Genomic DNA, 16,168 nt, shown 5'->3' with positions numbered 1-16,168 from the left:
TGAGGGTTATCTTATAATCCCTTTCCAGGGCACTATCTAATCCATTCAACTGTTATTCCAAGTTCTTTACTGTTTCTGACAGAATAGCATTGTCACCGGTAAACTTCAAAATGTTTATTGCTTCCCCCTGATATTTAATTCTGATTACAAATTTTTCCTTCTATGCTTTACTGCTTGTTCGGTGTAGATGTTGAATGACATCGAGTGAAGGCTACCCGTACCCGAATGTCTCACTCCCATCTTCATATTGCACAACTAGAAATCCAGCAGCTGGAGTAGCAGAATTTATGTGCTTCAACAAAATTTGTTCTTGGTTGTGGTGGGACTGTGAAATACATGTCCAGCCCCATTACTCCGTTCTTCTTTTTACCTGAGGACAGTAAAATTCATATTTCAGTGCATATACGGCAAAAATCGAAACTTTCATTTAGGACAACATGGATTCCCAAGGATTCACGTGTTACCAGTTGTAGAGGAACATGTAGGAATGAGCGTCTCTCCTATTTTCGAACATTAAATGTAATTTTTGTAACTTCCAGAAGAGCAGAGTACATTGAGATAACTATTTCGAGATCGGAAAATAAGCCAGTTCTTTTCGAACCCACTAGCGAGAACAAAGAGAAAAGACAGTTGGAGATGCAGTAAAGGGAAATGCCGTTGTAGTGTATTCTGGGATTGTAGAAGTATGAGGAAGGGTAACTATTGTATCCTTTCCACTGAAATGACTTACCCTCCTATCCTTAGAACAATCATACCTCACAAATTTTAAGTTAGTGTATCTTGTACAAATATCTCCTGTGCCAATGAAAATGATTTGTCAAACCGTTCATTTAAAACATGTCAATTTGTGTATTGTTTTTTCTTGTATTAGCCAATCTTGTAGTTTTGTTGTACTTACTACTTGAATGACTACTTTTGTAACGGCGAGTGTCGTAATCATATGTATCATAGGCAAATATGAGACACCATGAAAATTTTTTTTCTATATGTTTATGAAATGTGTGTGTAGCAGAGAGTCCACAAATGTTAATAAGTACATGTCATACCTTCTATGACAATAAAGAACAGAGAAGCCTTCACATTTTTTTCTGCGATCAGCTAGGACATGTCTTCCTGTTTTTTATCGTCCATCGTTCTTCAGCTTTCGCAATGTAAGCATCCATTTAGCTGTAATTTCTTAGACTTTCCCGGCGATATGATGACATCTAGTGGAAATCGGGTTTTCTGCCGGATATCAGCGTCTTCCAAAGACGTCGTCTTCATCAGGTGTTCCCTGAGAGTCAGGGAACACCTGATGAAGACGTCAAGTAATGACGTCGAAATATCGTGTTTGGAAGACGCTGATATCCGGTAGAAAACCCGATTTCAACGAGATGTCATCTATTTAGCTTTTAAGAACCGTGAATATACTTAAGTCTATATAAATTAATGCTTTTCAGATGTGTTAATTTAACAAACTAAACATATCTATTTGTATTAATGTCTTTATCAGCTTTGTGTACAGCCATTCATGAAAGAAATGCAAAACTGCTGACATGGAGTCAGTCTGCCAATGGTGTGATCTAGATACTGATTAGCAATTATCTGTTATTTTATGGTGCACCAGCGAACTTACAGTCTTTCAGAAACAAAGTCCGATAGACAATTAACTAAACAGCATAATGCGATCGACCGATCACGTTATACACTTGCCTTATGAAAATTACATTGGAGCTACATCTGCAACTTTACGTTTCTCTCGAAGACTAATCTGGAGTAGCAAGAAATCACAACAGGAATCAACAAGCACTGATCAGTTAATTTCAATTGACATTACTGAGCTGACTACCTGCTGTTAAGTGGTAGGTGATCACGACTATTTGCTTTACATTCTCTATCTTCCTTCCACATTCGCAAGCAGGCAAGCTAACAGTTAGAGCTCACAACTTCCACTCGCTCATCCACCTTCCAGAGAGGTTGCTGCTATTGTTGCTTGTACAGTGGTCACTCCACATGTGTATACGATTTAACGTCATACCAGAGACATTTCCGTTTACAACAACAAAAGAATACAAGAACCGCTACCTCAGTTCGTTGCATCGGCCAATAGTGTGAGATAAATAGCTTTTCTCATAAGAGAATGAGCAGCGCCGTTAATTTAGAGCAATAGAGAAACGTCTTTTGCCATGTCAACAGCCGAGGATGCTGGATCACAAGAGACCTACCTTTTTCATGAGTTTTCCCAGTAAAGAACTTGCAAAATTGTGGACCAGAAGCCTACTTCTCCCGCCCCCCGCTTCCCCAGTGATGTTGTTGTGGTGTTCAGTCTGAAGACTGGTTTGATGCAGCTGCCCAAGGTAGTCTATTCTGCGCAAGCCTCTTCAGCGCTGCACAGCTAATGAAATGTGCCTCAGTTTGAACCTGCTACCTTTATTCAAGACTTTGTCTCCTTCTACAATTTTAATACCCCCCTCCCCAACACCCACATATACACACTTCTCTCCATTACCAAACTGACAATTCCTTGGTGCCTCACGATATACCCTACGAAACGAAGTTGTGCCATAAATTTCTTGTTTTCCCCAGTTCGACTCAGTATCTTCTTATCAGTTATTCGATCTGCAGCGCCACAACTAATTTTCGGCGCTACTGAGTAAAATTGTGATTGTGGTATCGATAGCTACGATGCCACGGCGTAGGTGGAAGTTCTTAAGTTGGCACTACGACAGACACCGATGACAGCGCCCTCTAGCCGTTGCTGTGGGGTCTACGAGCTCCGCGACAGATTCTGCCCATTTTGATCAAGAGCAGACGGCCAGGACACTTCGCTTGCTATTGAGACTATGTACTACTTACGACGGGTCTAAGGCTTCGCACCTCAGTGCAAAGTTATATATCCAGTTAATATTGTGAAATAGTAAAACAATTTCTAAGAGCAGTACCAAGAGATTTTCACCTTTTCCTGCCCCTACTCACTACCTTCATTCAGCCAACCTTTCAGTTTTCAGGAGCAGAACCACGCGCTGCCTTCCAGGCGGGATACAAAAGTGATATTGCAGTGGCTATTGCAAAAGACGTTGTTAGTGGCCCAGCTCAGACCTGACCAAACACCATGACGTCAGATGCAGCAATGCCACTGGCAGATACCCACGTTGTGCTACAGAAAAGGGGCTTTCACTGCTATTACGAAGACACAGCAGAAAGGCGTTTGTAGGCCAGTTACTACACATCCAATCAAGATTTCTTATGGTCTACATGTTTGCGAGCTGTGATTTGCAAAGCAAGAACGCTCTGTCCCAACATAAATTACAATTACTTTCAGTCAAAGATGTCTCAGTCTGGTAGCTACTATTTACGAGGAGAGGTGTATGCCGCTACTCGAGGCGACATGATGCTACAAGCAGCCACCACGAGTTTTCGCCTCCACTAACTGTGTGCCCCTGCTTCTGGTGTTAAAATCAGTGATGTGGCTGAGCATCTTCCAGCCAGTGGGCCACTTTCGGGCCAACTACAGGGTGCAAACATCCCTCTTCCATAAAAGCAGTCGCTTGAGACCATGGCCACCTGTTGCGACAGTTCCTTAACACTCGCTGCCTTCATCAGACACTGTGGAAGACGTTGCACCACAGAATGTTGTAGTTTGTTCTTCAGTAAAATGTTTGACTAACAGTGGACTTTTTATGAGCAGCCAACGATCATCATCCTGGCAACAGTCCACCAATTCAACTCAGACCTCCACATGTACATCTACACTACATGGATAAACAAATCACATTTTAGTGCCTGGCAGAGGGTTCATCGAACCACCTTCACAATTCTCTATTATTCCAATCACGTATAGCCCACGGAAAGAATGAATATCTATATCTCTCCGTAAGAGCTCTGATTTTGTTTTATTTTATCGTGGTGATCGTTCCTCCCTATGTAGATCTGTGCCAACAAAATATTTTCGCATTCGGAGGAGAAAGTTGGTGATTGGAATTTTGTGAGACTATTCGGTCGCAACGAAAAACGCATTTATTTTAATGATTTCCAGCTCAAATGCTGTACATTTCTGTGACACTCTCTCACGTATTTCGTGATAATACAAAACGTGCTGCCTTTCTTTGAACTTTTTCGATGTATTCCATGAGTCCTATCTGGTAAGGATCCCACACTGCGCAGCAGTATTCTAAAATAGGACGGACAAGCGTAGTATCAATTTGTACCGTAGTGTCCTCCTTAGTAGGTTTGTTACATTTCTAAGTGTCCTGCCAATAAAACACAGCCTTCCTTTAGCCTTCCCCACAACATTTTCTATGTGCTCTTTCCAATTTAAGTTGTTTGTAATTCTAATACCTAGATATTTAGTTGAATACATGGCTTATAAATTAGACTGATTTATCGTGTAACCGAATTTTAAAGAGTTCCTTTTAGCACTCATGTGGATGACCTCACACATTCCGTTATTTAGGGTCAACTGCCACTTTTCGCACCATTCAGTTATTTCTTCTAAATCGTTTTGCAGTTTGTTTTGATCATCTGATGACTTCACAAGTCGATAAACGACAGTGTCATCTGAAAACAACCGAAGACGGCTGCTCAGATTGTCTCCCAAATCGTTTATATACATAAGGAACAGCAAAGGGCCTATAACATTACCTTCGGGAACGCCCGAAGTCACTTCTGTATTACTCGATGACTTTCCGTCAATTACTACGAACTGTGACCTCCCTGATACGAAATCGCAAATCCAGTCACATAACTGAGACGATATTCGATATGCACGCAATTTCACTACGAGCAGCTGGTGTGGTACAATGTCAAGAGCCTTCCGGACATCCAGGAATACGGAATCGATCTGAAATACCTTCTCAATAGCACTCAGCACTTCGTGTGAATAAAGAGCTAGTTGTGTTTCACAGGAACGATGTTTTCTAAACCCATGTTAACTGTGTGTCAATAGACCGTTTCCTTCGAGGTAATTCATAATGTTCGAACAAAATATAAATTCTAAAGTCCTGCTGCATATCGACGTTAACGATATCGGCCTGTAATTTATTGGATTACTCCTACTATCTTTCTTGAGTATTGGTGTGACCTGTGCAACTTTCGAGTCTTTGGGTACAGATCTTTCGTCAAGCGAACAGTTGTATATGATTGTTAAGTATGGAGCTAATGCATCAGCATACTCGGAAAGGAACCTAACTGGTATACAGTCTGGGCCAGAAGATTTGCTTTTATTAAGTGATTTGAGTTGCTTCACTACTTCGAGGATATTTACTTCTACGTTACTCGTGTTGGCAGCTATTCTCGATTCGAATTCTGGGCTATTTACTTCGTCTTCTTTGTGAAGGCATTTCGGAAGGCTGTGGTTAGTAACTCTGCTTTGGCAGCACTGTCTTCGATAGTAATTCCATTGTTATCACGCAGAGAAGGCATTGATTGTTTCTTGCCGCTAACGTACTTCACATAGCCGGCCGAAGCGGCCGTTCGGTTCTAGGCGCTGCAGTCTGGAACCGCGAGACCGCTGCGGTCGCAGGTTCGAATCCTGCCTCGGGCATGGGTGTTTGTGATGTCCTTCGGTTAGTTAGGTTTAACTAGCGCTGAGTTCTAGGGGACTAATGAACTCAGAAGTTGAGTCCCACAGTGCTCAGAGCCATTTCGTACTTCACGTACGACCAGAATCTTTTTGGATTCTCTGCCAGGTTTCGAGACAAAGTGTCGTTGTGGAAACTGTTATATTCGTCTCGCATTCAACTCCGCGCTACATTTCGAGCTCCTGTAAAGGTTCGCCAATCTTGGCGATTTTGCGTCTGTTTAAATTTGGCATGTTTGTTTCGTTGTTTCCGCAACAGTCTTCTAACAAGTTTTGTGTACCAAGGAGGATCAGCTCCGCCGTTTGTTTGTTTATTTGGTATAAATCTCTCAATTGCTGCCGATCCTATTTCTTTGAATTGAAGCCACATCAGTTCTACACTTATATTATTAATTTGGAATGAGTGGAGATTGTCTCTCAGGAAAGCGTCAAATGAATTGTTATCTGCTTTTCTGAATATGTATAGTTTTCGCTCATTTTTCGAGGATTTGGGGATTTCAGTATTCAATGTCGCTACGACAACCGTGTGTTCACTAATCCCTATATCGGTTTTGATACTCGTTATTAACTCAGGATTATGTGTTGCTAACAGGTCAAGTGTGTTTTCACAACCGTTTACTATTCGTATGGGCTCATGAACTAACTTCTCGAAATAATTTTCAGAGAATGTGTTTAGCAAAATTTCGGATGATATTTTATGCGTACTTCCGGAATTAAACATGTATTTTCGCCAACATATCGAGGGTCAATTAAAGTCACCACCAACTATTATCGTATGAGTCGGGTACGTGTTTGAAATCAACCTCAAGTTTTCTTTGAACCTTTCAGCAACTGTATCATCTGAAGTGGGAGGTCAATAAATGGATCGAATTATTATTTTATTCCGGTTGCCAACAATGGCCTCTGCCCATTCTAACTTACAGGAAGTATCTACTTCAATTTCGCGACAAGTTAAACTACTTCTGACAGCAACTAACTCGCCACCGCCAACGGTGTTTAGCCTATCTTTCAGGAACACCGTTAGGTTCAAAAATGGCTCTGAGCACTATGGGACTTAACATCAGAAGTCATCAGTTCCCTAGAACTTAGAACTACTTATACCTAACTAACCTAAGGACATCACACACATACATCCCCGAGGCAGGATTCGAACCTGCGACCGTAGCAGTCTCGCAGTTATGGACTGAAAGGCCTAGAACCGCTCGGCCAACGCGGCCGGCACGCCGTTAGGTTCTTCGCAAAAATTTCGGCTGAGCTTATATCCGACTTTAGCGAGCTTTCGGGGCCTATAACGATTTGAGAATAAGTGCTTTCTATTAGCGCTTGGAGCTCTGGTACTTTCCCAACGCCACACTGACCCTGCTACCTCCTGCGTATAGTGGACACCTGACTTATTAAGCGGAACCCGAAACCCAACCACCCGTTGGCACAAGTCGAGGAATCTGCAACCTACACGGTCGCAGAACCGTCTGAGGCTCTGATTCAGACCCACCAATCGGTTCTGTACCAGAGGTCCGCAATCGGTCGTGTCGACTATGCTGCAAATAGTCAGCTTTGCTTTCATCTTGCAAGCAAGACTGTCAGCCTTTACCACTTCTGTTAGCCGCTCGAAACCAGAAAGAATCTCTTCTGATACAAAGTGACACACATCATTGGTACCGACGTGAGACACCACCTGCAGTTGGCTGCACCCTGTGCTCTTCATGGCATCTGGGAGGACCATTTCCACATCTGGAATGATTTCACCCGGTATGCACACGGAATGCACATTGCTTTTCTTACCCTCCTTGTCAGCAAGAGGCCCCATAACGCGCCTAACGTTGGAGCTCCCAACTACCAATAATCCCACCCTCCGTTATTGCCCAGATCTTGCAGGCTGAGTGGTGTCCTCTGAAACAGGACAGGCGACAGCATCTGGCTCAGCGACAGCGTCAGCCACAGACAGTGCCTGGAACCTGTTTGTCAGGCAAACCGGGGAGGCCTTAGGTGCGCTTGGGAAGTCTTTTGGCGCTTGCTTCGCCCTAGGGCGACCTCTACATTTTGATGTGAGAAGTGTGTGTCACCACTATATTTCAGTGACAGGGGAACCTTACCAGCCACCCTCCCTGGAGACGATGACTCTCGACTACCTCAGGTTGCAGTTTCGTCGACAGACAGCATCAGTATACAATGGATGATTGCACTGGCTGTTTCCCCCCCCCCCCCCCCCCCCCCCTGCGAGTATCACGTCGAGTCAGTCCAGCTTCTACCAGCTTTTCAGTTCGGTTTTCATGTGTAACATGTGGCAAGTAAATTCCGACTGTGTTCTGAGGATGTGTAAATATGAACGTTATTTTTCCCTATTATCAATGGGTGGGGCACATAGTGTGGAAGGGTATAAGGTGTTAGCCATGTGTAGCTTCTTGGTAGGGGAAGATGAATTTCGTTTAGAAGTCGGAGTTTTGTGGTACATTATGCCGTTTTCAATGGGGAATGTACTTCATTATGAGCAATAAATGTGTCTACTGCGTTTAAGCAAGTAAAGTCGTAGTCATGAGTAGCCGCTCAGGTGGAGAAGTTAAGTAACACTAAGTGTTAGGAAAGGATTAGATTAAGTGTCCTTGTCGTCGTACTGTTTTGTTCTCATTTGTTATTTGCATAATTAGTGAGGTATACCTTGGCGGAGAGGTTGCGAATTTCTGCAGCCTGGACCAGATGTGGAGAGAAGTGCATGTGATAATGATTTTTGTGTCTTGCAGAGTGCAACTGCCGACAGTAATTTTGTTGTAGATACTTAGGGGTGACGCAGAAAGCTATCAATAAGGCTGGTTGTATAGAAAGATGTTTTGAGTACTGAAATGCTACAGACGCATGTAGTATTTCCGAAGGCCGCAGATTCGGCACCATCTGTGACGGCATTGCCTCCTCAGAAAGTGGGAGGGGAGGAAAGAGGAAATGTGTTTGTAAGGTTTATGATCGGGCCGACAAGGCTTCTGCCAGTGGATCAGGAGATTGACGAAAGTGACAACACTTGCAGTGTAATGCGTGATGCAGGCTAAGGCTGCTGTGCAATCCCAAGGCTAGGTTATCCCATCAAGCATCATGCCGAAACTGACTTTCGATTACGCGCGGTGGAACTCACGGGGATAATGTTCTAGCTGGGGGAAGCTGTCACCAGTGAAATACTGTCGCAAGGTTCGTTTATCATGATAGGACAAATACGGGCAAAATAAGTAAGGCTTAATTGGCATGATATAGTGCCACAAGGCACTGGGAAGCTGCTTTAGGTGACCAAAGGTGTTGCTAACTTATACGATCATGGACTTCGCCTACGGGCAGGGAATCGTCGTTGAGTCCGCAGCGTTCAGTGATTGAGAGCACTTCTCCTGTCTATATTCACGTTGAGACGTTATCTGAGTGCCGTCCTTGTCACTGGGAGTTCGCGTTTTGTGTCTGTAGAATACAGAGAGGAGAAGATAGTATTAGATTATACTTGTCAGAGGATCGCGTTCTGCCGTCCTAGTGTTTGAACGAGTTTTTTTATTTTGTGGCTGGAGATCTTCCATCGTCGCAGACGTGTACGAGAACCACCACTCAGTCGCACGCGACGCAGTACATACTGTGATATTGCTAATTGCTTCGGCTTATTAGGGCTATAAAGGTAAACAGCTGTGATCATGTAAGTTTCATTTCTACTGAGGTTGCACACTACTGTAGATCATTTAGAAAGTAGTGGCTTCTAGTGCTTGGGACGTAGATGACGTCTGTCATCTGCCATTATTTATATTAGATCGCGTAGACATCAAAAGGGTCACATTTGGGAAGTTGATTAATAACATTAGTCAGGAAATTCATTTGTATATCTTTATGGCCATTGCACATCGACATATAAACATTTGTAATATATAAAGGGGTTTTAATCTAAAATAAATGTATAAGCAGAAAAAACATTAATATTTAGTAGTTACCAGTTCCCTGCCTCTGTGCACGACTCTACACCATGCGGCCCGTCGGATGTCGATGCAGCTGCCCTGGTTGAAACGGCAGCGTGAGGCAAGGCACGCACGGCTTACATGGCTGCGCTCCAGGACAGGCCGCGCCTCGATGCCCACCTCTGCTGCAAATTGCACAACCAGAGCTAGCTCTCACTTGCAGTGTAATGCGTGATGCAGGTGAAGGCTACTGTGCAATCCTAGAGCTTAACTTTATCATCAAGCATCATGCTGAAACTGACTTGCTTTGACGAGCGGTGGAACTCAAGGGGATAATGTTCAAGTTAGGGGAAGTTGTCACCAGTAAAGATACTGTCGCAGGGTTCGTATATCATGATAGGACAAATGCGGGCAAAATCAGTAAGGCTCAGTTTGCTTGATATGGGAGAATTAGGCACTGGGAAGTTGCTTTAGGTGACCGAAGGTGTTGTACGATTCTGGACTTCGCCTCCATGTAGAGAATCGTCGTTGAGTACGCAACGTTCAGTGACTGTGTGCACTTCTCCAATCTATACTCACGTTGAGACGTAATCTGAATTCCGTCCTTGTGGCTCTGAGTTCGCGTTTGTTGTCTGTAGAATACAGAGAGGAGAAGATAGTATTAGATTATACTAGTCAGAGGTCCGCCTTCTGCCGTCCTAGTGTTTAATGAGTTTTTTATTTCGATGCTGGAGATCTTCCATCAACGCAGACGTGTACGAGAACCATCACTCCCACGCACCGGACGCAGTACATACAGTAATATTGCTAATTGCTTCGGCTTATTACAGCTATAAGGCTAAACAGCTGTGATCATGTAAGTTTGATTTCCACTGAGGTTGCCCACTGCTGTAGATCAGTTTGAAAGTAGTGTCTTGTAGTGTTTGGGACGTAGATGACGTGAGTCATCACGCGTTATTTATATTAGATAGCGTAGCCATAAAAAGGGCACAATTGGACAGTAGATCAATGATATTACTCAGCAAATTAATTTGTATCTCTTTATGTCCGTTGCACATCGTTATATAACATTTCTAATAAAGAAAGGCGTTTTAATCTGCAATAAATGGATAAGATAAAACAACATTTATTATTTAGTAGTTACTAGTTCCCTTAATCATTCATTTATTTTTATGTTGTAATTTATATGTTAAAGAGCCAGAAGGTGGAAATAATATCACCGTTAAGAGATCCTAATATCTGCTTCAGGAGGTACTCAGGCAGAGCCAAATCTTCTTTTTCGCGTTCAGTAATTTCCATAGCGCACATTCATTTTTACTCCCGCCTGGAGCAGCATCTTGGAAACCATACAAATACCTTCAAGAAATACTTCCTAACACTTAATGTTATATTCGATGTTAGCAAATCCCTCTTTTTCATTAATACTGTTCTTGTTATAGTCAGTATTCATTTTGTATCCTCTCTGCTTCGGCCTTCATCAGATATTTTACTGCCCAATAGTCCTTTTAGTGTCTCATTTCGTAATCAGATCCCTTAACACCACCTGATATAACCCTCGCAATACCAAGGGAGAGGGAAGGTGTGGTTTATGCCTACCTTTTCAGAATACTGTAATCTAGTCAAGTTCTTTATATTTTAAAATTCCGAAAAAATACATTTCTGATGTATAAACGATTTCTTCTACCAGATTCCGTAATTGTTTCAAATTTTCAGTAAAACTTAACGCAAAAATTTCGGTCTTGTCAGTGGCTGTGAATTTTCAGAACATGTGTCATATTCATATTTTCAGGTTTAGGACCATTCTTACACATAAATACATCTTTAAAAAGAATGTTGTGCATAAAGGACAACGAAAATTAACGAAATCCGTATATCTTTGTGTTGGTCATATATTACGCCCCTGTTTTGTAGTGCATGTTATGGATAATCCATTGGTACTGCTAAGTTTAATTCGAATACGTACCATTACCTTTCATGTAGTTTGATTGAGGGGTATTTTATATGCCTTTTTCGGGGCACTATCTGTTCCATTCAACTGTTATTCCAAGTTCTTTGCTGTCTCTGACAGAACTGCAGTGTCACTGGTAAACTTCTAAATGTTTATTGCTTCTCCCTGGTATTTAATTCTATTTACAAATTTATCATTTTATGCTTTACTGCTTGTTCAGTGTAGATGTTGAATAACACCGAGTGTAGGCTACCCGAATGTCTCACTCCCATCTTCCCATTGCACAACTAGAAATTCATCGGATGGAGTAGCAGAATTTATGTGCTTCAACAAGATTTGTTCTTTGATGGGATATGGCTGTGAAATACATGTCCAGTCCCATTATACCTCTCTTCGTTTTACCTGAGGACAGCAAAATTCATATTTCAGTGCATACACGGCAAAAATTCAAACTTTCATTTAGGACAACATGGATTCCCAAAAATTCACGTGTTACCAGTTGTGGAGGAACATGTAGGAAACAGCGTCTCCCCTGTTTCAGAACATTAGACTTTATTTTTGAAAGTTGCAGAAGAGCAGAGTACATTGAGATAACTATATCTAGATCGAAAAGTAAGCCAGTTCCATTCGAACCCACTAGCGAGAACAAAGACAGAAGATGGTTGGAGATGCAGTAAAGGGAAATGTCGTTAGAGTATATTGTGGGATTAGAGAAGTGTGAGGAAGGAAAACTATTGTATCGTATTCATGACTTTACGACTCTTATCTTCAGATATCATTTTTAAATGACGAATGGTGGCCAGAGGAAAGTTGCAACCTCACAGCATCCCTGGACAATAGCTTTTCATCTAAGGATAATTCGAGGCGTTTATGTAAAAGTGCAGTTTCAGAAGCTTCTTTGTCCTGGGGCGCCTGACTCAAATCCTGTAACATTCTCATTGTCCACGTCAAAAGCAGGTGCAGTGCAGGTGATTTCTCCAGTTCTAATTCCTTAGACGCCGGTTTGAAGAGCTACAAAAATCCTTATGTTTTAAATGCTATAAAATAAACGATTGCGCATAAGAATTACAGTAATAGAATTGCAAACACACTGTGAAAAGTTCTTTCATCAGCGTGATATCAGTTTCTTCATTTCTGGCTATTTCTCCCTTCTCAGAGAGCTTTTCCCACAAAGACATTCTAACATTGTCAACTGCTTATTCCAGCGACTATCGTTAGACTGGCTCATTTATCTACCAAGAGCATTAAGAAAACAACTTTTCTTCACGTAAGTCAAGCTTTCTTTCGCCCCTTCAAAAGACCACGAACTTATGAATAATTGGCGCGTATACAGGGTGAGTCACCTAACGTTACCGCTAGATATATTTCGTAAACCACATCAAATACTGACGAATCGATTCCACAGACCGAACGTGAGGAGAGGGGCGAGTGTAATTGGTTAATACAAACCATAAAAAAAATGCACAGAAGTATGTTTTTTAACACAAACCTACGTTTTTTTTTTAAATGGAACCCCGTTAGTTTTATTAGCACATCTGAACATATAAACAAATACGTAATCAGTGCCGTTTGTTGCATTGTAAAATGCTAATTACATCCGGAGATATTGTAACCTAAAGTTGACGCTAGAGTACCACTCCTCCGCTGTTCGATCGTGTGTATCGGAGATCACCGAATTATGTAGGGATCCAAAGGGAACGGTGATGGACCTTAGGTACAGAAGAGACTGGAACAGCACATTACGTTCACATGCTAACACTTTTTTATTGGTCTTTTTCACTGACGCACATGTACATTACCATGAGGGGTGAGGTACACGTACACACGTGGTTTCTGCGGCAGTACTGCGGCGTGTACGACACTTATTACGCCAGAGATTGCAATTGTGTGTAGCAAATGATGTCCACCACATTGAACATCTATTGGCCTGACATGTCGGGACACACTCTATTCCACTCCGTAATTGAAAACGGAAACCACATGTGTACGTGTACCTCACCCCTCATGATAATGTACATGTGCGTCAGTGAAAAAGACCAATAAAAAAGTGTTAGCATGTGAACGTAATGTGCTGTTCCAGTCTCTTCTGTACCTAAGGTCCATCACCGTTCCCTTTGGATCCCTACGTAATTCGGTGATCTCCGATACACACGATCGAACAGCGGAGGAGTGGTACTCAAGCGTCAACTTTAGGTTACAATATCTCTGGATGTAATTAGCATTTTACAATGCAACAAACGGCACTGGTTACGTATTTGTTTATATGTTCAGATGTGCTAATAAAACTAACGGGGTTCCATTTAAAAAAACGTAGGTTTGTGTTAAAAACATACTTCCGTGCATTTTTTTATGGTTTGTATTAACCAATTACACTAGGCCCTCTCCTCACGTTCGGTCTGTGGAATCGATTCGTCAGTATTTGAAGTGGTTTACGAAATATATCCAGCGGTAACGTTAGGTGACTCACCCTGTATACTCCTCATTAAAATTATTTCCTAGCACTGTATTTAGCATATTGCTGGAACAATTCAATCGTGAATAATCATGCAGTGCAAAGACAATGTTGTTACCTTGATCAGCCGTGTGCTGCATGTCTTTCAAAGTAGAGTGGTGGGTACCAAGAGACATAAATCGCCAAAACAATTCTCTTAGAATATTACCGCACGTTTTTGGTTTATCTGAAAACTGAGTTGTAAAAAAATGCGGATTCTGAGAGTCCAGTCAATGAAACAGGAGACAGTAGATGTCAGATAATTGTTGCTTCTCGCACTGGATGTCCACATGTCTGCGGTTGCTGAGTACTCACCTTCTGTTATATGAGCAATTACCTCAGGCATAATTATATGTCGTAGGCTTTTAGCACTTTCTGCTATGTACCACCACACAGTTGTGGGGTGAGACATAATTGCCTTTGCAGTGCTGATAAACGTCTGAACAAGATCCATACGACCTTCACATGTTATAGCTCCGTATGACCTTACGTCTCGTGCACATATAGCCACGCATTTATCGACAGTTATCTCCCGAACAGGTTTAGGAAGACGTTTCTCGTCCACACAAGACACTTGTTTATTAGACACACAGGGATGGCGAGAAATGTGCGGAGTGCCACTTGACATTTCAGCATGAGAGCAAATTTCATTGCACAGCGAACAGCACACAAAATGAACGCTTTGCCTAACGCCATCCACGACAAGAATTAACACGGTCCAAACCGAACATTTAAAATTCGCTTCAGGCTGTATGGTTCTCCACTCACCACTGATTATTTTTCCTTTTATTTCCCTCTTATTGACATGCGCACCTTCTTCTGCAAACCACGTTTAGTTTCCAAGCTTATTTTGTGCGTTACGAAAAAATGAAGAAATCCCACCACTCCACTAAACAATGGCTGTCTAAGGCGCTGCAGTCATGGACTGTGCGGATGGTCCAAGTGGAGTTTCGAGTCCTCCCTCGTTGGGTGTGTGTGTTTGTCCTTAGGATAATTTAGGTTAAGTTGTGTGTAAGCTTAGGATCTGAAGACCTTAGCAATTAAGTACCGTAAGATTTCTCACACATTTGAACATTTGAACTAAACTCTGCTCTACTCACCGCTCGCAGCCCGTAGCTCACAACTGCGGTCAGTGCTACCAACAGTCCGTAGGCAGCAGCACGCCAGCGTTTGCGCACGGCACTGGCGCAGTGACGTCACGGGTTCGCTTAGTGCGGAGCAGTGAGACCGCAGCCCGTGGGCTGCATCTCCATGCGCGAGTCTGCCGAGCCCGTGGCATACAGCTGTTTCGCAACAGCACTGCTCGGCGCTTGGGGTGACGTCAGGGACTCGCTCGGCCCAAGGCTGCTGTAGCCCAGTGCGGCCAGACGACTCTGCTGCGTGCGGCCCGTCAGACCTCAATGCGACTGCACCGGCTGAAACGGAAGCGCTAGGCAATAGAGTTGGGCAACACGATTCTTTTTCCCGATTCGATTCCTACGATTCAATCTCACATAGCGAATCGATTGCTACGATTCGTTCACGATTCTTTCACTATTCATTCTAGTCTGCAATGGCACGATTCTTACGGAATGCAAAAAGTTCTACATCTTACTCACAGATGGCAGGACATGTCTGAAATTGTCAATGGGGTTAGAATCGAACTGTGTCATGACGAGATATGCCAGAAATAGTTTATTTATAAGTAAACATGCATATCATGTTACAAGTGTGATTCTCGATTTATACGTGTAATGCCTTAATTGATGAAAGGACACCATGTCTAACCTAAAACATATCTAGGATGATTGTTACTATTGGATGTACGGTAAGTCCAACGTCTTCGTATTCGGATAATGTTATACCGCCATCTCACAAAATTTTGATACACCTCTACTGTAACATCCAATAGTAACAAAGATTTACGAAATTGCGACATAAAATACTTATTGTGTAAAATCGAGTTTTTCAGGAAACACGCCAATACACATAAACTTAAAAATCAAAATCCGTATCTAAATATAAAATTTCATCCAAACTGTTAAAGCCGTTCCCAAGAAACACGAAATTCGCGTTTCTGTTTAAAAAACTCTTTTGTGTAAAATCGCATGCTGTAAGGAAAGACACCTATATACAGATAAACATGAAAACCAAAACCTTAACTACATTCAATACGTACTAACAAAGTTTTACTAGATGGTGTTATAAAAACATGTGAAATAGCGTTTTTATAATATAAAATTGCGTTTTTACAAATGGAACTATGTAGGATATATATATTG

General features: G+C 42.2%; 1 long non-coding RNA gene across 1 annotated transcript; it reads right to left on the bottom strand.

Moving 5' to 3' along the window:
- Positions 1-306: 306 nt before the first annotated feature.
- LOC124569476 lies at positions 307-15,167 on the bottom strand. Its single transcript, XR_006971245.1, has 3 exons — positions 15,008-15,167; positions 9,505-9,653; positions 307-370 (listed from the first exon to the last, which is right to left on the bottom strand). It is a non-coding gene; the product is annotated as an uncharacterized LOC124569476 (long non-coding RNA).
- Positions 15,168-16,168: the final 1,001 nt, after the last annotated feature.

This window comes from Schistocerca americana, unplaced genomic scaffold, assembly GCF_021461395.2.
Source record: "Schistocerca americana isolate TAMUIC-IGC-003095 unplaced genomic scaffold, iqSchAmer2.1 HiC_scaffold_15, whole genome shotgun sequence".
In the NCBI taxonomy this organism is placed as follows: domain Eukaryota; kingdom Metazoa; phylum Arthropoda; class Insecta; order Orthoptera; family Acrididae; genus Schistocerca; species Schistocerca americana.
This window is presented reverse-complemented; position numbering and strand designations above follow the sequence as displayed.